At 39.5% G+C, this 22,343-nt stretch overlaps 1 pseudogene; it reads right to left on the reverse strand.

The window, feature by feature from the left end:
* Positions 1-18,931: 18,931 nt before the first annotated feature.
* Positions 18,932-22,124, reverse strand: LOC140508023 (protein RRP5 homolog pseudogene; annotated as a pseudogene).
* Between the last annotated feature and the right edge of the window lie 219 nt (positions 22,125-22,343).

A 22,343-nucleotide genomic window follows, 5' to 3' on the forward strand; every position in this document is an offset into this window, starting at 1 on the left:
AGTATTATCAAAATATTATATGTTATGTATTATGTTACATAATTATATATGATATAAATAAAAATATAAATGATATAAATGTATGATATAAAATGATATATATGATATAAATATACATGATATAAATATATTTAAATAAACACGTTAAAATTATTGTATATAAAATATATAATTAAATAAAATATAATATATAAAATTTAATTTATATATATAAAATTTAATATAAACATGATGAAAAAATAAAGTATGTTGATATTATACAATACTACACATTTATTTTATGCATTTCTGAGTTTCTAAACTTTTTCTGTGTTTTCTGTTGACCTTCCACATGCCATCTGTAGTTTCCACAAATCTCCACCAAAATTATTATTGAATTTCTTATGCCAACCTGCGATACGTCGAAAGCATAGTGGGGAAAGTCATGATGTGAAAAGGATAACTGTATCTCCTTGTGATGATTTAATTAACTCACATAGGTTCAAATATCATCTCTACCCAGAGAACATCAAGCTTAAATATCTATCCTTAAATTTCATATTGAATTCTAGTCATAAATTATCAGTGACCTGACAGGTTATTTTGAGCTGATGTTTGAAATGAAATTTGCTATCTTTCCTCCTATTCTCCTCCCTCTTGTAAACCTTCTTTTTTCTGTTGAGGGCAATACCATTTTCCCATTCAGTCATTCATTCATGACCCCAGAGTCATCATTGATTCTTCCCTTTTCCTCATCTTCTATATCTAGTGTCAAGTGTTGACAGTTTTACCTTCATAACATCTCTTATATCTATCCTTTTTTTTTTTTTTTTTTTTTTTTTTTACTCATATGAATAACACCCTAGTGTAGATCTTCACCAATTCTTTACTGGATTACTGTTACAAAGCACTTAGTTCTTTCCCCCTACCCCAGGATGAGTTATGTTTGATAAGAATTGTACAAATGCAATTATATTTTTACCGACAACTTCCCTCAAATTACAGCTAATCCATAGATAGTACTCAGGATAATTTAAAAAAATTAATATTTTATTTTTTCCCAACTACGTGTAAAAGCAAATTTTAACATTCTTTAAAATATTTTTTGGGTTCCAAATTCTCTCCCCCTCCTTCCCTCTTCTCCCCTTCTTTGAGAAGGCAAACAATTTGATATAGGTTATACATGCAAAGCACCTACTTCTCACTTTTTGCACTTTGCTATCCACCTTCTATAGGATTTCCAAAATAATGTACAATAGGGCATATATTTGTGCCTCATTGGCTCTCAGTTGCCCATAGAATAAAATGTAAATTCTTTAGCCTAGTGCATTTAGTATTTAGAATTTTTAGCCATGTGGCCTTGAGGTCACAGGTTCCCCACCTCTGATATACTTTCAGATACCTCCATATGTAGAATGGAGTGCTGAAACACACAGAGAGGGGAATTTAAACTCTCACTAAGGACCTTGAGCTTGGAGTCTCTTTTATGGCCTATTCCAAGAAGAAATAGAACATTGAGCAATTTGGACCGCACTAAGATACTACCCTGAGATAGACTTTTGAAGTCTTTGAAGAAAATGTCAAGAGATATGGCAGCAGTGATGGTGATCTTTCCCCCTTCCATGCCAAGCTGAGAATAAAGGAGGTCAGCCATGGAAATAAGAAAGATACAGACTTTAATCTGTTCATTACAGTCTCATCTTTGATGACCATGCTTCTGATCATGAGGAAATATCTTCAAGGAAGAGGAATCCATCTCTTTCCCAGATGCTGAGGAAGCTCTCAAAAGTTTCTCTCTTTAACTTTCCCCATCATGTGAATTATCATTACCTTGCATTTTTATATGATTTATTTCTCACTATTCCTTATATTGTTTCTTCATCCTGATTTTGCCTTCTCCTTACATAAAATCTGTTGTTGCCATGAGAGTTGTGTATTATATGTTTGTATATTGGTTCAGTACAGCAGAGTTAACGAGAAGCACCAGTGACTGGCTAAAATTCATGCTAGATTACAATTTCCATCTCCAGAGCTTTGCGTGGTACCTGGAACATAGTAAGTGCTTAATAAATGTATGTTGGCTGACTGACAATAAGAAAGAAATTCTCTTCTCTGGCTAACAAGAATTTCCTAACTTAGGGACTCAGGAACTACGGTATGATTTAAAAAAAAATTAAAGATACTTTAAATCTTTGAACATGAAGAACTGAAATTGGACCTGAAGTTTACATTTGCCACTAGGCTAATCAGCTAGTTGTCTGTGTAGCACATATTCTGGGGATGCCATTTCTACTGACACTTTGACTGATATATTGGGTTCCTGGAATCTCCCCTTTGGGTCCCAGAGAGGGGATCTGGAGGATACATTTTCTAATATTATAGCCCATTATTTTACTTCTTCCCATGATTATCTGCTGATATCAATAAGTTTACTAGATTCATTTAGCTTTTAGAAAAGGATATTTTACTAAGGAAGCATTGTAAGAATAGTAAACTCAAAATGTCAGCTATGGTAATGACCAAAGAGTCACAGAGGTTTTACAACTGCTGTTAACTCCAAAAGTACTAAAGAGCTTACACAGGTTATAAGCAAAAAACTTTCTTTATTCTGTTGGGGGAAGGAAATTAGATATATGTGTCTGAGTTTCTTCTAGTAGGAGAGCCTAGACAGTGGAGCTAACTCTTGAGTTGCATGTTTGTGGCTAGACAAAGAATCAAACAATGTAGTGTAGCACCAGTAGTGAGACATTACAGCAACAGTGAGGCAAGGTTGTCTATTGATAAAAAGTCCTTTCATAGCAGGGCTTCTTCTCTGGATCTGTTGGTGCTTGCCCGAGCTCAGGGGCCATCAGTTCTATGATTTAGTTGCAGTAGCATTTATCCAGAAGGTGACCACAAAGGATTGTTGTTATGCCTAGTTCAGGTTGCTTATTGAACCTTAGTTCTGAAAAACAGGGCGTCTCCTAAAATAAAGAGTAATAAAAAGAGAGGGGTGATCTTGGATTCTGACATAAACATCCCCCAATAGTTTGTGACAAGTACAGGGGGAAGGGGGCTTAAGGTTAGAGAACATGTGTGGTAAAACATGTTAACTTATAATTCTTGAACGTCCTTTATCTAGAGTATTCTAGATGCTCACCTTAGATATGGTATAGGGTTTTTTTTTTGCTTTGTTTTTTTCTGCTGATCTTTTTTTTGGAACATTCAATCTGTGATTGATGTCTCTGGCTTCTGATGCAAACACTAAAATTAGCTGTTTCAGAGATGCTGCTGAAATACTGATGGGAAAGGGAGGAGTCAAAAACCCATTGAGCCCTTCAAATCTCACAAGGTCCTCTTCCAACACAGGAGGGGAAAAGAGACTGAATCCTTCTCCACCCCACCAAGGAGATTTGGCAGGAATGTATTCTCCTGGATCACCACTAACTTGAATTCCCAAACCCAACTACTTCAATGCTTTTATATATGCCCCAAAGGGCATGACAAAGTCCTTTAATTGATCTGATTACTATTGAACTTCCATGCCTCAGCTGATAAATGTATCAGAAGGTAAGATATTATCACCTACTTTAGTTGGAGTGGGGTAGTTTGCTTATTGAATCATTGACCTCTCCTTTTATGTATGACAAGGTGTGGTTAATTAAGTTTTAAGTTCCTAGGACCCAGGCCATCTCCATTCATCCTTATGACTATCTGGCCACTACACCCAGATGGCTCTGGAGAAGAAAGTGAGGTTGATGACTTTGCACAGACCTCCCTCACTCAAATCAAAGTCAATTGCAAATCAAAGTCAACTGCATGTCATCATCTCCCTAACGTCATGGTCCTCTTTGAGGATGAAGGGTAAGCATAAGTTCCTAAGGAGAGAAAATGTAGCAGGAAAGAAGGAAGACATAGAAAGAAGAGAGAGGTAGACAAAGAGATACAGAAAGAGGCAAAAACAGAAAGTCATGGGGAACTTGGTCAAGAAAGCCATCTTTAAAGGAAGAGAGGCAGAGATTGGGGGATAATGGCCAAAGCTAAGCCCCATGGACAGACAAGGGCATACTTTGAGAATTCAGATTTATCTTTTCCAGAAGGGAGGAAGGAATTAGAAAGGAGTGTGTATCATCCAGTCAATTTTTCTCCACCACTGACATTTGCTTATTACACTAACATTTAAGGCTCCCTGGTATCTAACTCCTGGGTACTTTTCTTATAAAAGGGGGAGGAGCTGCTGAGCAGTTTGAGTGTTTTGTGCCTCTGTTTGTTAATGGTCTCATGTGATACTCTTTAATCTTGCATATTTTCTGTAGGGTATGCTATTTCATACTCAGTGACCATATTATATGTTGAATGACTTGAAGGATTTGAGGACCCTGCACATAAGGGATCTATGTTTGGATTCAATGGATCCTAGATCACATCTACTATAGCTTTGCTAGAATTGCTGAACAGATATTGCACATTCATTTTAGATCTACACTAAGCAACACACAAAGTCTAGATCTTCTGGCCAGCCAAATATGCCTCTTTACTCCCTACAAGTTCAAAATGATCTGGTCAGAGGTTGTCTCCCCTGACCCTTCCTGCTTCTGCAATCCCCTTCTACTGGGCAGCCAGAAGCAACACAGGGATGCAGGAATTCTCAGACTACAAAGTAGTCACCAGGGCTGTGTATGCCCATTTCTCATGACCACTGTTTAGTGACATGGGTTTGGATAAAGAACTACAGAGAGAAGATGTGAACTCCAGTTTCAGGCTATGCATATATTCTCATTTTATGGTCTGAGTTTGTACCCCACATTGTTACTGGTGGTGGAAGTATAAGAAGACCCCTCTCCTCACCTTGTTGAAAGCCCAAAAGGGAAATGGTTCTGGACATGTCCCAAGAGAGTAGGCAGAAAGAGAAGGGTAAACCTTTTCTTTTTTGAATATTTATTAGTCTGTTGTGTTTTTATGTAACATTCATTTTTTTCTCTTTTCCACTCCACCGCTACACCATTGGACATATTTCTTCTCTCTGATGCTTAATTTTTTTGTCTGTAAGATGGGGATAATCATACCTATAGTGTTTCCTTCAGACAGCTAGGTGACACAATGGATAGAATGCCAGGTCTGGAGGCAGAAAGACTCATGTTTCTGAGTTCAAATCTGGCCTCAGACACTTACTAATTGTATGACCTAGACAAGTCACTTAACCCTGTTTGTATCAGTTTCTTCATCTGTCAAATGAAGTGACCTCCCCATCTCCATTATCATTTTTTAAAAAAATTCTATTTCATGGTGTACTGTGTTGAAAAGGTATCAGTTTATATGTATCTTGAAAAGCACTTATCTTATATTTGGCTGAATATTCTTTTGTATAAAGAATGATATTAACAAGAGTAGAAGAAGATGAGAGGGAGTCTTCCTCAACCCGTTATGCTTTATTTACCTTATTTATTCTAGTTTCAGTTGTTGCAGTGGATTTTCTTTTCAAACTATTTATATATTTATCCTTCACAAAAATATTATTTAATTTAAAAAAGAATGAGAGATTTGATAATTAAATTTAGATATAATAGTTGAACATTTTAAATGATATTCTATAACTGTTCACGGGTTATTCCAGTTTTTTGTAATGTAGCAGGTTTTTTGGAAATGGGTCTAATTATATTGTAATTGACAAAATAAATGATTTTGAGTAATATGACATACATTACGGCCCTTTAAATTTCCACATATATTATTAAAATTTCAAGTTTACGTACTTCACTTCTGAATGCAGAGGGAAAACATAAATCATCTGTATCATGAGCTTATTCTAGCTGACTGTGTTGATGGCAGGTTTTGCATACTTTTCTTGACTGGTGCTGACTCAAATTTGACTTTCCTTTTGAGTATCCCATTAAATAATCATTAGGCTGCATTCACTGTCAGTTGAATGAATTTCACTGTCTTGTTTTTGTTGAGCTTGATTTGAATTTTACTTTCATTTAAAAATATGGAAATCTTATGCAGGTGTTATATTGAAAAATGTCCAATATTTTTGCCCATTTTTTGGTCTCCCGTGGTTTGTAACATTCTGTGCCAAGGAATGTTAGGCCCTGGATACATAAGTGGGGAATTAAAGAGTTCAGGGGAGCACAGGTACTGGAGAATTAATAGGCCCAGAGGGAAAGGACATGGGCATGTGGAAGTATCATAGGGTGATTCAAATTGAGATGTAAAGGGATAAACAAAGTGCAAGCTGAGGTGAAAGGGATGTTTTCACCAACCCAATTAAACAGGACATTGTGAATTAAAGACCAAAGTGGGGTGGGGGAAAGGCTTCATGGGGCAAGGTCAGGGATGGATAGGTGTTGTTGTGCAGTGGAGATGACTGACAGTTTATTTCATAAATAATTTCATCGCCATCAAACTCTCTCTGTCCTTTCCACTCCCACATTCCCCAACCCCCATTTTCTCTGCTTTGGCCTTAGAACTGTGTGTCTGAAAAGATATAACCAGTTTAATTTGATGAGGTACTTGACTTGAAGTGTGATTATGGAGATGAGGCAGTAGCAGACACTATCCCTCTTCATATGTTTTGGGAACTGTCTTTGATTATCTTTTTGGTGGTTTCTGAGAGAAAACAACCTAAAAAGAGCTCTTTTGTCTCTCTAGTCCATGGGAGGAAAACTTGCAGATGTCTGAGTGCCATCCCCTCTTGCAATGGCTTCCTCTACCTGCCAAGCTACGGTTGGAGACTGTTGGAGTCACAAGCCAGGAGTAGTAACCTTTCCCTCCAGCCCAAACCCATTGAGCACTGTTGGAGTATGGATAGGGGGATTGATCTGCCTGAGGAAATGACAACTCCCCTCACTAGTCTGATAAAGAAGGATTGGCTCAAAGTCGGGATCTCTATTAAGCTGATGGATGATCCTTCCCCTTCTCTGGAGAGGGATGCCTTTAGAAGGAGAAGCTGATTGTACCTTTGGAGCTGATAGATAGACCAAGCTACTAGGTTCTTCCTATCCAAATAGCCTCTTTGTCACTATCACTCATTGTACTTTTCCTTATTATGACTTCGTTTCCTCCTTTATGTAAAGGCAAATTTGGTGGCTACTATCTGCTTTTCTTATGTGATTAATATCAACATGGATAGAGTTGGAAAAGAGTTTGGGGTTTTTGTAGTGGAACAGAAGATACATGTCTTAGGAAAGACCATCTGATTTGGCAATTGGGACACCATAATTTTGGAGACAGATGTTTCTGTTGAGCGATGACACTAGAAGCCAGAATGCAAAGGGTGGAGGAGGAAATTAGAAGAGACAAAGTAGAGACAATGCATGGAGAAAGCTTTTTATAGGAGTTTGAGAAAGTAATGAGAGATATAGGGCAATAGCTTGAGGGAATAGTAGGAGTCTAGTGAAAGAATCTTTTTCTTTTGGATGGAAGAGCATTGGGCTATTTGAAGGTGAGAGGAAAGGAATCAGTAGATAGGGTGAGGGTGAAGATTTGAAAAAGAGGGAATGACTGAAGTTCCAACATATTGGAGAATACAGGAGTGTATGGTATCAAAGGTATATGCAGTAGTGTTATATTGGGATTGGAAGCTCAGTTCTGTGTGGACAGTCTCGGGCGGGTAAAGGTGGGAGCTTCTAAATCTTAGAGCTCTCACGAGACCCCCCCAGGAAACGGCAGGGGATCGAGGTGAACCGAGCTAGCTCGGGTATTTCCGCCTCTCACCGGGAGATACGTGATGGGTGGAGTCTCCCCGCCCTCGAGGTCGTCCCGGATCTGGGCACACTATTGTTATCTAACAGCACGGTATTGAGATGCAAAATGTGTGGCTGAAGGTTAAGTAGGATTGAGGAAGCCTGAAAGCGCTCTTAGCACGTAAGGAGCCAAGAGGACAGTAGGCTCCGCTTTCTTCTTTCCTCTCTCCCCTCCCCCTCTCTCCCCGCTTGTACTTCTACTTCCAATCCCTTAAGATCCTAGCCTCCTTAGGAAATCTCCCCCTCTTCCTCCTAAGGAAGACCCCCCTGCACTTGTAACTAGACCCTGAAATAAAGCTCAACCCTTGTTCGACTCTGGAACGTCCTTTCTCTCATATGTGCATCCGGCGTGGCCAGCCGAAGACCTCGGAGGTGAGGTAAGAAAGACTCGGGTAGCCCACACAGGCCTCTAGGCCTGGCAGTGTTAGCCTTGGCAAGGAGAAGGACCTTCTTATTATATGAGAGTGGGGAAAGTTTCTCCTGAGATACTTTCTTGAGTATCTTACTCTTTCTCTTGAGAGCAGGACATATGAAAGGGGTTTTGAGATGAAAAGCAAGAGAGAAAATTATTAAAAGGTTAGCAATCTTCTTGTATACATGGCATTCTAAAAGTCTTAGTGTAGTTTTAAGGTTTAATAGTTTAAAACTACACTAAGGCTTAGGCTGTATAGTTCTAGACACCTAATGATGTATTTCTAGATGGCCAGTGGATGCTAAATTTTTTCAGTGATACACTGTATAGTTTTCACCACTTTCTTACATAATCTGCATTGATTGATATGTCAAAGATACTTAAGAATAACTTCTATAATTTTTGGTGACAACATACTGACCCAGAACCACTACCACAGTAATAGTAATGCATAGCTCATAGCATCACAGGCAGATTTCAGACCTAGGGAAAGGACAGAGCACAGTGGGCAGGAACAGTTGGCTAAGAAAGGCCTAATGAAGGAGTTAGGACATGATCAGGACCTCTGCATATAGGGACTGGAGGTTACAAAACATTTTGTTGTTGATGAACAGAATGAGCAAAAGCCTCAGAAATGGAAATGAGCATGTTATCCTGGTCTTATAGGAGCAGAAAGTGCATGGGGAGGAGTAGTGAGACCAGGTTGGATAGTTTGTCCAGAACCAGACTGGAAAGAATTTAATAGGACTGAGAAGATAATAGGTAGTAAGAAACCACTGGAGTAGTAATCTGCTATTAAAGTTTGAGGTGGGTGTTGTTTAGTCTAGAGCACATTTCATCTGCACATTTTCCTTAACATTTCACACCTTCACCACTTTTTTTTCAAAACTGAAAAAAGTGAACTCTACCCACATAGCTCAAAGGAGTCCTAATCATACACTTTGTCAATGCATATTAAAATCAACCCCCTCTACAGAAACACTCTTGTTCCTTCCCAGAAAGAAAAACACCCGCAATTTCTTGTAACTCAAATCATGGTGTTCAGCGTCACTGGCTTGAGTAGGGATGGTGACAATAAGCATCCAGGCATAGAGAACAGGTTTAATCAGAGCAAGGAAAAATAGGTCCATGTGTAATATTAAAAAGCAAGACCTTCATGGGAATATTTTTAAGTATGCAATTCAAATGGGAAAACATTTCATGAGACTATAGAAAACTGAAAATAAACTAGGTTATTTCCATGGTATGCAAAACAGGACAAAATATTTATGAATCAGTTGAACTTTGTCATGATGAAGGCCCTGATTACAAAGATTTGGATATGCTACAAGTCAAATCACATATTTGGGATGGGGGAAGGACATGAAAACCCTATATAACATGGTTGATCTGGGTGGGAATTGTTAGTCCTGTCACCAACATAAAGAGTGATCAATGCTCAGTATTTGCTTATTTGATAAAGTATCAAAATATAATGTGACTATTTAAAAGAACATTATCATTATTCTGAAGTATGCATGCATATATATGTATATAATACAGATATTTGTATATATGTACATATGTGTATATATATTGTCTTTAAATTATCCCATCTTTCCTTTTCCTAGTGAATATTAGCCCAATTAAAGCCCTTTGTTTCAATCATTTCTGAATTTTGTCACCCCATTTCTTTCTCTAGCACATTTTACAGATAAGGGAACTGAGGCAGAGTTAAATGACTTGCCCATGATCAACTAGTAAGTGTCTGAGGCCAGATTTGAAATCAGTCTTCCTGACTCCAGATCTAAGCACTTTATCCACTGCACCACTTAGGTGACCCAAGTCAGCTAAATAATCAATATTTATTTTGTGGCTGTGAAAGGCAAAAAATTCTTTTTCATCCTAAAACTATTTCATTTAACCAATATCTTTTTGACCCACAAGACTTTGTATAGGTCTTGAATGCTTGTGTGTGTGTGTGTGGGGGGGGGTAGGGAGTGTGCTTGTGAGAGAGAAAGAGAGAAACTTCTTTTTTAATTTATCATATTATTAAGAATTTATTGTGACTTTGCTATTTCTGACAATCCATAACTAGAGATCATTCTTTTTTCATGGAATTTGGACTGAAAAGAAGAGCTAGCTGAAAGATTGAGAAGGTGGAAAGTGACATTGTGGAAGGGCCCCTCTAACAGATTACCCTCTGCCCCCGCAAAAATCTATTTATTTATTTATTTTGTTTTCAGCATTCATTTCCACAAAATTTTGAAATCCAAATTTTCTCCCCATCTCTCCCCTCCCCACCCCAAAATGCCTTGCATTCTGACTGCCCCTTCCACCAATGTGCTCTCCTTCCTAACATCCCTCCCTTTCCTTATCCCCATCTTCTCTCTTGTCCTGTAGGGCAAGATAAATTTCTATACCCCATTACCTATATTTCTTATTTCCCAGTTGTACACAAAAACAATTCTGAACATTTGTTCCTAAAACTTTGAGTTCCAACTTCTCTTCCTTCTTCCCTCCCCATCCATCCCCACTGAGAAGGCAAGCAATTCAATATAGGCTATATATGTGTAGTTTTGCAAATGACTTCCATAATAATCATGTTGTGTAAGACTAACTGTATTTCCCTCCATCCTATCCTGCTCCTCATTTCTTCTGTTCTTTTTTTTGACCTTGTCCCTCCCCAAGAGTGTCTACTTCTAATTGCTCCCTCCTTCCAATTGCCCTCCCTTCCATCATCCCCCCCCACCCTGCTTATCCCTTCTCCCCTATTTTCCTGTAGTGTAAGATAGATTTTCATACCAAATTGAATGTGCCTGTTATTCCTTCCTTGAGCCAAATGTGATGAGAGTAAGCTTCACTTTTTCCCTCTCACCTCCCCCCTTTTCCCCTCCATTCAAAAAGCTTTTTCTTGCTTCTTCTATGAGAGATAATTTGCCCCATTCCATTTCTCCCTTTCTTCTCCCAATATATTCCTTTCTCACTCCTTAATTTTATTTTTTTAGATATGATCCTTTTCTATTCAACTCACCTTGTGCTCTCTGTTCCTCTGTCTTTCTCTCTCTCTCTCTCTGTGTGTGTGTGTGTGTGTGTGTGTATAATCCCTCCAATTACCCAAATACTGAGAAAAGTTTCAAGAGTTACAAATATTATCTTTCCATGTAGGAATATAAACAGTTCAACTTTAGTAAGTCCCGTGTGATTTCTCTTTCCTGTTTACCTTTTCATGTTTCTCCAGATTCTTGTGTTTGAAAGTCAAATTTTCTTTTCAGGTCTGGTCTTTTCATCAAGAATGCTTGAAAGTCCTCTGTTTCATTGAATGACCATTTTTTCCCCCTGAAGTATTATACTCAGTTTTGCTGGGTAGGTGATTCTTGGTTTTAATCCTAGTTCCTTTGACTTCTGGAGTATCTTATTCCATGCCCTTCAGTCCCTTAATGTAGAATCTGCTATATCTTGTGTTATCTTGATTGTATTTCCATAATACTGGAATTGTTTCTTTCTGGCAGCTTGCACTATTTTCTCCTTTATCTGAGAACTCTGGAATCTGGCTACAATATCTCCAGGAGTTTCTCTTTTTTGATCTCTTTCAGGAGATGATCAGTGGATTCTTTCAATATTTATTGTGCCCTCTGGTTCTAGAATATCAGGGCAGTTTTCCTTGATAATTTCTTGAAAGATGATGTCTAGATTCTTTTTTTTGATCATAGATTTTAAGTAGTCCCATAATTTTTAAATTGTTTCTCCTGGATCTATTTGTCAGGTCAGTTGTTTTTCCAATGAGATATTTTACATTATCTTCCATTTTTTCATTCTTTGGTTTTGTTTTGTAATTTCTTGGTTTCTCATAAGGTCATTAGCTTCCATTTGCTTCTTTCTAATTTTTAAAGAACTATTTTCTTCAGTGAGCTTTTGAGCCTCCTTTTCCATTTGGCTAATTCTGCTCTTTAAACATTCTTCTCTTCATTGACTTTTTGGACCTCTTTTGCCAATTGAGTTAGCCTATTTTTAGAGGTGTTATTTTCTTCAGTATTTTTTTGGGTCTCCTTTAGCAAGTTGTTGACTTGCTTTTCATGATTTTCTTGCATCTCTCTCATTTCTTTTCCCAGTTTTTCTTCCATCTCTCTTACTTGATTTTCAAAATCCTTTTTGAGCTCTTTCATGGCCTGTCCATTGCATATTTATTTTGGAGGTTTGGGATGCAGAAGCCTTGACTTTTATGTCTTCCCCTGATGGTAAACATTATTCTTCCTCATCCAAAATGATGGGAGAGAATATTTGTTCATCAAGAAAGTAACTGTCTCATTTTTTCCCCTTTTTGGGGCATTTTCCCAACCAGTTACTTGACTTTTGAGTCCTTTGTCAAGAGTAGGGTATACTCTAGGGACCTGTAAGTTCTCAGTTCCTCCAAGGTGACACAAGGGACAGGAGTTACTCCCTGGCCAGGCTTGTGGCTGTGATTCAGATCAGTTGTTCAGTTCCCCCCAGGCTCAGTAAGTTTTTCCCAATCCCCCCTATAATAAGTGTATTCCCTTGTTGGTTGTCTCCATTTTGGGGCAGCTAGGTGGTGCAGTGGATAGAGCATCAGTGCAGGATTCAGGAGGACCTGAGTTCAAATCTCACCTCAGACACTTGACACTCACTAGCTGTGTGACCATGGGCAAGTCACTTAACCCCAATTGACTCATCCTGGGTCATATCCAGTCACCCTGATGAATACCTGGTCACTGGATTCAGATGGCTCTGGAGGAGAAGTGAGGCTAATGATCTGCACAGCCCTCCCTCACTCAAAAAACAAAGTCAAGTGCAAGTCATGTCATTATTTCTCTGATGGCATGGTCTTCTTCCACAAGGAAGGACGAACACACACTTGTGTGGGATAAAAATACCCTTACTCAAAATTTTAAATAAATGACAAGGCTTCTCAATAAGAACAGAAAGAAAAAGATTCATTACGATTCTCGAGAAAGGGATGTCCTTCCACCAGGTTGGGGCATCTGATGGAAGGAGGCCACTTACAGAAATTGAAGCACAATTTTTATACCCTAACACAGAGAATCCCACCTCCCCACTATCCCACCTCTCCATTGGCTGGGAGGTGGGCTCACAATCTAAGTGTGAAAAACTAGGTAAACCCTGGGAAATTTTACCCTATCCCAACACAATTACCTCATCTAATATCTAACTTAACTGCTGATGTGGCTTTAGAGATGAGGGGAGGGGGAGAAGCAGGAGCTGGTAGCATTGATGTGGCAACAGTACAACAAACAAAGGAGAGATTTGAGTAACTTCCAAGTTTCAGCTACAGCCCACAGCACTTTCTCAAAGAAAGCTGGTAGCAGGTAAGGGTGGGGGGATGGGGCAGGGAAACTAACTGACCATTCACAAGCCCTGGATACCTGAAATTCAGGTATCCAAGGAGAGAGGCCTTATGGAAGAGAAATTTTATTTAGAAAATCCAATATTCCCCATATTTTTATTACGAAAAGTCTTCATAGTCTCCTCATCTCATTCACACTGAATTCTTCCAGATGTTTTAGGTATGGGCAGGGCCACCACTCAGGGCTGAGGTTCAGATCAGCTGCTCACTTCCCCCAGGGGATTTAAGCTGAGCATTCCAACAATGGAAGCTGGCTGCTGTCTGTGGCCATCGTCACCCCAGCCACTGCTGCTACTGTTGCTGCTGCCTCTGCCACCACTGCCTAGGGCCAGAGCTAAGGAAGGCCACTGCTCCCTTCTCAGCAAATTGGAAAAGCCCTTTCACTGACCTTTGAAGCTGCCTTTGGTGCCTGTGGGTTGAGGGATCTGTGAGCCTCTGCTGCTGCTGGGGATTCCACCCCCTGAGGCCTGTTCCAGTCCAGCTCCTCCTGTGCTATGTGACCAAGGCTGCGTTGTGTGCTCCACTCCATGTCTGATTTGACAGATATTTCCCGTCAGCCTTCCAGGTCACCCTGGACTGGAAATCTCCTCCACTCCCTTGTTCTGTGACTTTTGCTGCTCTAGAATTTGTTAAGAGTCTTTCTTTGCAGGTATTTCGTGGGCTGTGGGGGAAGAGCTAGAGTATGTGCATCTTTCTACTCTGCCACCTTGGCTCCACCCCTCAAAATAAAATTTTAAAAAGGAAAAGGGAAGGAATAAAGGAAAGCAAAGCATCTCAAAAAATAGCAAACTTTAAAAAAATCACAGATTTAAATTTGGAAGGGAACTAAAAGGCCATCCAGCCCAACTCACATTCAGTTTTCTCTGAAAACCAAGTCCTGAAGAGTTTGAGTGACTTTTCCAAAAGCCCTACATATTTTATATAGCTAAGCTAAAATTTGAACCCAGGTCTTCAGACTCTAGTCTAGTCCACCAGACCAGAAGACAGAAAGTTTGAAGTTTTACCTCTGTCATTTACTAGTTTTGGGACTTTGGGCAAACCACTTATACTCCCTATGCTGAAATTTCCTTCTCTGTAAAGTGGGGGAATTGGATTCAAGACTTTTAAGACATTTTCTTGCCTTAAATTTATAATTCTGTAATCCTGCGAATGAAAAGGACAAAAAAAATGAATAATATTCCTAGTTTAGCTGGATAGAAAATTCTGACATGATCTGATTTCCCTTGATTTTCAATGTCACATTCAAGCTTTTTCTGTGTTTTCTAATGAAGGTTGTATAATAATGAAGGCCATATAATTTAAATCTATACTTTGGTAAGTGATCCATTTTTATTTCTTAAGTGCTTGTAACATTTTTCTTTTTATAAGTGAACTCTGGAGTTTAGGGACAATATATCTTAGTTCCTTGGATCTGACATTTCAGAGACCTTCCAGTGGAATAACAAAAACAAAAACTCCAACATGATAATTACTATAGATTTAAAATTCCAAAGAAAAAACATGGAAAGAAAAAAGTAACAACTAAACCTCCCACTGGCCTAAGACATGAAGAGTGGACGTGGCACAAGAAACATTTAATTGGATTATAAGCATTTTTAAGGGAAGTGAAGAAAGATCTCATGTCAGTCAGGAGTGATTTGGTAGTTGATATGAGAGATCTATCTTTAGTAAACATGGAATAAGACTGATGACAAAAGTCAACACCATGAGAAAAAGTGTTGGAAAAGTTTAATAAGGGAGTGAAATCAATGAAAAATTAGAATTCTCAGACTGGAAGACAGAGCAGTAGAAGTGGAAATACATGCCGCAAAACAAGTTAAAAGGAAGGTTCACCTGGAAAAAGATGACAATTGTGAGCAATAACAAGGAAAGAAGGAAAGAAAAAAGAAAGAAAGGGAGAAAGGGAAGGAGAGTGAGAGTAAGGGAGGAAGGGAAGAGGGAGAAAAAGAGAGAAGGAAGCAAAAAAAAGGCAGTAAAAAGGGTGTGATGGAGTTACCATATATTGGCTCTAGAAAGCCAGTGTCAGTATCTACATCTTGGCGATTAATTATTTGTTACCAATCTGGGCTTAATTTATTGTTTTGTCAATTCTGTAGACTTAAGAAAGTGATAAAGACAATTTTAATAATGTGGGTTAAACTTAACTGTCTTTCCTCTCTCTATTCTAGAATCCAGTTATTAAACATTAACCTACATACCCCTGAGAATAATCAAGCACTTGGAGCAATATAAAAGTTGTTAGACTATAAACTAATTTAAAGGAAGAATCTATACTTTGATAAAATCGCTCAGAAAAATTTTTTCAGAAATGGTAAGATCAAAGGACATATCAAAGACCATAGATTTCGTTGGATGATCTCAGAAATGTCAGATCCAACTAACCCAGATACATCCTCATCAAACTCCAGAGCTTTGCTAATAAAGAGCAAATGTTATAAGCAGTTCAGAAAACAAAACAAAGTTAAACTAAAAAAAGCAAAAAAACCAAAACCAATTTGAATTGGTTTATCAATTATCAAAAGTATCCAATTTGAATTTTGCAGTATTATTATAAAACTCTTACACAAAAAATGTTCAAACATGATTGGCCAAAAGTCAAGGGAAATTGAACTTCACCCCAAAATTTTCTGCCCAGCTAAACTAGAAATATTATTCAAAGATTAGCAACCACATTTTTTATTCCCCTCTAAATTTACAAGGACTTATAAGAAGAAAAACTTGACTCAAAATTTTGATATGCAAATTAACACAGGAACAAAGCTTCCTGAGAACTTTGAAGAGTCTACAAGGGACAATTTTAGATTTGATAATCAAAATCAGTTGTGAATGTCAGACGTTCAGATAGTTTCAGCCTTATAGCTCTGAATTATCAAGAACATTTCATATAAAATGTTACATAGATTTATTGAAACCACATTGAAGTTATTATTACCTGAAATTTTGTCAAGTGAGAAGCTCTGACTGGGAAGGAGGTTTATTATGAATGATACTCAGTGTGAGCAATAGTCTAGAATCTAGACTTGGGTGTGGCCTTTTGACTGAGTCCAAGTTTTACAGAATAAATCTTTTTATTAAGGGGATTTGTGAAGTTTGGATTCAAAGGTGACCTAGAGGATCACATGTGGCCTTGAGGCCACAGGTTCCCCACCCCTGGTCTAGATGATCTGGGTTATGGATATTAATTATAACCTGTGGTAGTCTCAAGGAATTGGGGGAGGAGAGGGCACATTCAAGAGACATTCGGACCTTCATGTATCTTAGGACTAATAAAATGATGGCAGCCTATAGATATCATCTTTAAGGCATGAGGGACCAGACCTGAGAAGTTGCATCAAAGTGCCAAAAGTTGGAATGATTTTCCCATTGAAACCATCAAAGAGGTACAGTAACGTAAAAAAAGGTTTGACTCTATTAACAAATGCAAGATCATGTTGATTGATAACAAAAGGTCACAGATTGACTTGGAAAAGTTTGGGACCAGAGATCAATCAATAAAGAGAAATAGAACATTTATATACTTAATATTAAAATAGCGACATAAGTAAAGGGAGGAAAAATTGAGAAGAACTTTTTACTAGCATCATAAACATTGAATAAGCAAGGGAGGGAGGAGAGGAAAAAATAGAGTAGTAGTACAAATAATGCTCCAAGTTGAGACAGATAGGGAAAAATAAGTAATAAGCAATAAAATGAAAACCTGTTGTTAATTGAATCCATCTAGAAAATGGGGAATCACGGTGAGTGTTTGCATTTGTAAAGAAAGGAGGATAAAAAGTATGAACAATAAAAAGAAAACTAACAAAGGTAATTGAACTAGTCTAGAAATCAGGTCAATGTCTGTATGTACTTTGTAAAGGCCACTGTAGCAATACCATGAGTTCTCATGTGTAACTGCACCATGGGAGATAGCTTCCATAGGTGAAAAGAAAAGCTCCCACAACCCAATTGTGAAAAGATAGCGAATGCGTATTGACACTGATTTTGGCAATAACCATAATCTATGACTTCAGTGATTTCTCTTAGTAGTCTAGGGAATTATGTTTGGTTTATTAACTCTTTCTCCTTCAGGGATGAACGATACCTTCTCTCCTGTCTATCTTAGCTTGGGCTGATAAGAAGCAGGAATTTCCCATTTCTATAAAGGGATAACCTCTCTTCCCAATTCTCACTCAAAGCCGCCTTCATTAAATCTCAACGCTCAGAATTTTGACAACTACCTACTTTCTTATTCAGCCAGTCATTCAAAAAGCATTTTTCAAGTACCTACTCCGTACCAGGCACTGTGCTAATTATTGGAGACTAAAAGGAAAGTCAAATATAGCTCCTACTGTTTAAGAGCTCACAAAATTAAAAATAACAACATGCAAATATCTATGTACAAAGATGTTAAGTCCAGGATAAATTGGAGATATGTGTGTGTGTGTATGTGTGTTCACCCTTCATTGACAAAGAAGACCATGCCATCAGAGAAATAATCACATGACTTGCACTTGACTTTGTTTTGAGTGAAGGAGGGCTATGCAGGTCACCAGCCTCACTTTCTCCTCCAGAGTCATCTGAATCCAGTGACCAGATATTCATCGGGATGACTGGAGATGACCCAGGATGAGGCAATTGGGGTTAAGTCATACAGTTAGTGAGTGTCAAAAGTGTCGGAGGTGAGATTTGAACTCAGGTCCTCCTGAGTCCTGCACTGGTGCTCTATCCACTGCACCACCTAGCCGCCCCAAATTGGAGATAACCAACAGGGAGAATACACTTATTATAAGGGGAATTGGGAAATACTTCTATAGAAAATAGGATTTAAATTGGGACTTGAAGAAAACCAGGAAAGTCAGGACGCAGAAATGGAGAGAGAGGATTCCAGGCATAGGGACAGCCAGTGAAAATGCCTAGGTGGAGAGTCTTTTTTTTTTTTTTGAGTAACAATGAGGCAAGTTGTCACTATATCAAATAATGCATGGAGAGAGGAGGAGCATAAGGTGTAAGAAGGCTAGAAAGGTAAAAGAGGACTTTGAAAGGCTCTGAATGTCAAACAAAGGATTTTATAATTGAACCTGGAGATGGGCATGACTTGAATGAAGATCCAATAAAAGAGGCTTACAGGTAGGAGAAGAAATAGATGAGCAGTATCAGAAAAATCTAGAAAGATAAAAATATCCATAAATGACTGATTTGCAGCGCCAAAGGATGCAGAGAGATCAAGAAAGATGAGAATGGAGAAAAAGTCAAGAGATTTGGCAATTAAGAGATGGAGAGAGAAATTGTAGTGGAATGATAACATCAGAAGCTAGATTGCAGAGCATTAAGAGTGAGAGGATAAAAAGGAGAGGTACCTATTATACATAGCTTTCTTAAGGAAGATAGCCACCAAAGGGAGCAGAGTAGGGACGAAAGCTAGTGGGAATGAAGTGATCAAGAAAGGGTTTTTTGAGGATGGAGGAGAGATGGGCATGTTCATAGGATTGCTTCCTCTACCTCACTGTCTGAACTCTCCTCTCAGGGTGGCATGGCCAGTGTGAGCATGTCCAGAATCACATCCCACACAAAACCTGAAGATAAATGCATCCTGGAGACTTCTGTGGGCTTGGGTTGCTTAAGTCTCTTCTCTTTCTCCTCCTTATAATTGGCTTCAATTCCACTATCATCTTCTTCAAGTGGGAGGTTTTGCTTTCTCTTCTTGTTCATTTACTCCTGTTCTCTTTCCAGCTCTAGCATCTTGCTCTTCCCTTAATTTGCTGACTTCTCTATTGGTTTGACACTGGGCTTCTTCAGCTCCTGTTTCGGTTTTGTCCCAGGTTCTCTGTGTGGGTGGCTCTGTTTTGACTTAGGCTCATCACACTCTTCTCCTTCAGCTTTGTCTTTGATTCTTTGGTGCTTCTCGTTTGTTTTGTGCTGATTTTTCTCCTTCTGTCTTGTTTTAGAGTCATCATGATCCTCCTCCTCTTCCTCCAATTTATGCTTCTTCTTAGGCTGACTGCTGAGCATCTCCTCCCCCTGGTCATATCTTGGCAGACCCAAAGACTCAGGAAATACATCTGTCATCCCAGTGATTTTGGGCAAGAAGGACAGGTGAACCAGATTCTGTTTCCCATTCACCCTCAAGACCTTGGCTGAAAGCAGCTTTCCTTCTGAAAGGTAAGTACAAAGCTCTGTCAGACAGGAAGTATTTGGTAACATGCTGGTACTTGACCCAACCCACAAGTGGGGCTAATGAAAAAGTACACTCACAGCTTCTTGATGGCTTCCACATAACCCTGTAGGTGCTGCCCTTCTTTAATGTCCTTGATGGAGCTCACTTTGGGGTCTTCTATTTTGCTTTTCATTCTGGAATTTGTTCTAGACTGTCGTAGTGAGTCAGTATGGGTCTTTGGTGGACAGTACACAACACTTGACGATTTTCTCAGGGTGGAAGCCTTCTGGGTTGCCTCAGGATAAGAGTTGCTCAAGTAAAAGATGCTAACTTTCTCAACTGTCCCAAAGGGGAAGAGAACTTGCAGTCCTTCTTTGGGGATGACCTTCACCACACTACCAGCTACTTCGGCTTCGTCCAATTTGTGAGAACCTACGAGAGACAAGGTAAGAAAGTCTTTCAAGAATTCTGAGTCAACCACAGTAGTGCTCAAGGCTTGGCCAATCTTGAATTTATTTTTTGAACGTGTCAGAACCTTGAAACTGAGAGAGGTCAACAGCTGAGGGATTCTTCCCTTGATATCAGAAGTTATCTCAATCTCACACCATTTTTTGATCATGTTGAACTTTCTTATAAAGCAGATCACCATCTGGCCAGGAGGGTACTATTTGAGTTTATCTGTGGAGCTAGAGGAATGAGTGTTAGGGTCTTCGCTGATATCTTTCTTCAGTTCACTTGGTCAAATACTCAGCTCAGAGACAGTCTGTGAACTTGATGGATGAATGATTGGGAGGGACTTAGAAGTTAACAAAGTTCTCTGTCCAATCACTCGAGCAATGACTCGCTTTCCAACTTTAAGCTTGGTAGTGGGCTGGGTGACAAAAGCATATCATCCAGAATCTGGGAGGCATGGATGCAGTCATCAAGATCATTTTTGAGGGTCACAATGATATGGGTGGCCCTGACAGACTTCACAATCCCAGTAACCATCTCTCCAATGGGCAGGGTGGGTTTCTCCAACAGTTTGTTCACCATTCCTAGCTCTTCCCCTGCAAACTCAGAAGGTACTGAGAGCAGAATCTGGGTCCTCCTCTTGACTGAACTCTCAGAGGCTAAGAAGAAGCCAATGTCACTGGGTTTTGTATGATGACTTCAGCATATCAACGTGAAAGATGACAGCTTTTGTTCTTTGCCCAGGATCCACCACTTTCCCTCCCTGGTGATATCTGCTGGCCCTCAGGGCAGGCACTGAGTCACTGCTGAACATTAGTGAGCCATCACTTGACATGTCTTGCATCACCAAATCTACAAGTAGACCCAGTGTTATCTTAGACAGTGTTTGAGTCAACACAGAGTCTCACCTGCTCATGAGGCTTTGAACAACTTGCAGGTGCTCCAAGCACTGGCTTAGGAGGGAGCTAACAGCCATGCCCTCCTGGCTGACATCTGACAGACACAGGGAGAGCAGCATCCGCTCTTTCTCCTCATACACGTTGGTCACCTTTTCAACCACTGTCTTCCCTTCCACAAACTGGTCACTGATTGTGGTCACAAACATGTCACTCAAGGCTAACTTGGGAGCCAATCTGCTGAGGCCTGATGGGAACTGGACACAGATGCTATAGGCCTTGATACTTTTCACAAAACAGGTAAGCAACATCTCAGGCTGGAATTCAGAAAGGACCTTGGGATCCTGGCCACTCTCCACAGCAGAGATCAGGTTTCCTACACAGAATAATGTGACCATCACTGTGGCAGACTCCCTCCATTTCTTCAAGGAACCAGTTGAGATATTGGCCCACAAGCAGTTTAGTACTTTGTTCTTCTGTTTGATGTGCTCCTGATCTTTCTGCCATGGCAGAACAACTTTGGTCCCTCCCACATCAATATCTACCTGATAACCATGGTCTACCATGCTATGCACCATGCCTGTGAGCAGCATCCTGGCTTCAGGGACCTAGGACTGAACACTCCATTGACATCCTTGGGGTTCTGGGATACCTCAATGCTCCTCTTCTTTGAGGTGGACTTGAGGCTGCTCAGAGCACAGTGTACCAGCATCCCCAGCTGGAATAACTTAGATGAGGGACTCTTCTGGGGACTCTTCCCAATTCACCTGTTCATTCAGTTTCTTGGTATAGGCATCACAGATGTTGGTCACTTGCACAGGTCCCCAGAGGCCATTAGGCAGACTGATCATAAGCTCCAGATTATTTACCTCTATCACACTGCCTATTTGCCACACTCCTTTACTTAGAGATTCAACGCTGAGTATCCCATACTGCTCTGCTTTAGGTTTCTTGGGCTCTTGTTTTTTCTTTCTGCTTTTGATCTTTTATTTTTAGCAGCTGGTTCTTGGCTTCTTTTTCTTTTGCGGTATCCTTTTTCAGTAGGAATATCAAATAAGTCATCAGGTTTGATTGACGGCTGGGGAGATTTTTCTGAACGTATCTACTTTTTCGAACCCCCTCAAAGGAAACTGTTCTCCTGGGATGCCAGGCCAATCTCTGGGAGCATGTCTCCTGAGCTACATTTTTCAACTCAGACCCACTTGGATCCTGTCCCTCATTCTCGAAAAGCACTAAGCCATCAGGAAGGTGATGCCATGACTTGGTAATCAGCAGAGAGAAGGCATGAGAATTAAGGGAAATAGAGGAAAGACTTCCTATAAAGAGTAACACTTGAAAGGAGCCAGGGAAGCCAAGAGGCAGAGCTGAGGAGAGAGAGAATTCCTGG

This window comes from Notamacropus eugenii, chromosome 5, assembly GCF_028372415.1.
Source record: "Notamacropus eugenii isolate mMacEug1 chromosome 5, mMacEug1.pri_v2, whole genome shotgun sequence".
Classification (NCBI taxonomy): Eukaryota; Metazoa; Chordata; class Mammalia; order Diprotodontia; family Macropodidae; genus Notamacropus; species Notamacropus eugenii.